The sequence below is a fragment of the Sinocyclocheilus anshuiensis genome, unplaced genomic scaffold (genome assembly GCF_001515605.1).
Source record: "Sinocyclocheilus anshuiensis isolate Anshui unplaced genomic scaffold, SAMN03320099.WGS_v1.1 scaffold81, whole genome shotgun sequence".
Lineage (NCBI taxonomy): Eukaryota > Metazoa > Chordata > Actinopteri > Cypriniformes > Cyprinidae > Sinocyclocheilus > Sinocyclocheilus anshuiensis.
This window is the reverse complement of record NW_015537945.1, coordinates 216,547-216,762: the sequence shown is the minus strand read 5'-3', so window position 1 is coordinate 216,762 and position 216 is coordinate 216,547. Positions and strand designations below refer to the sequence as shown.

At 42.6% G+C, this 216-nt stretch overlaps 1 protein-coding gene across 6 annotated transcripts in view; it reads right to left on the bottom strand.

Moving 5' to 3' along the window:
• The window catches only part of LOC107663866 (bromodomain adjacent to zinc finger domain protein 2B-like), a 99,032-nt gene that overhangs the window by 45,680 nt on the left and 53,136 nt on the right, over positions 1–216 (bottom strand). The window lies entirely within an intron of this gene.

Below are 216 nucleotides of genomic sequence, written 5' to 3'. Positions count from 1 at the left end.
ATTCCTTTAGAAACAATGATGCTACCAGCTCCTTGTTGAGAAAGATAATGTAGCTCTTGAGCGATTAAGCCATTTAGTTGATAAAACTGCAGGGCAGCGCTAAAAAATTTGTTCCTGAATGTCTGAGTTCGGCCTCAACATGATCTGTGTGTGTGACTGCACCAAACTGCTTCTGTTTCACACAAATGCTGGCACAGACGGACATGTTAGGCTAGA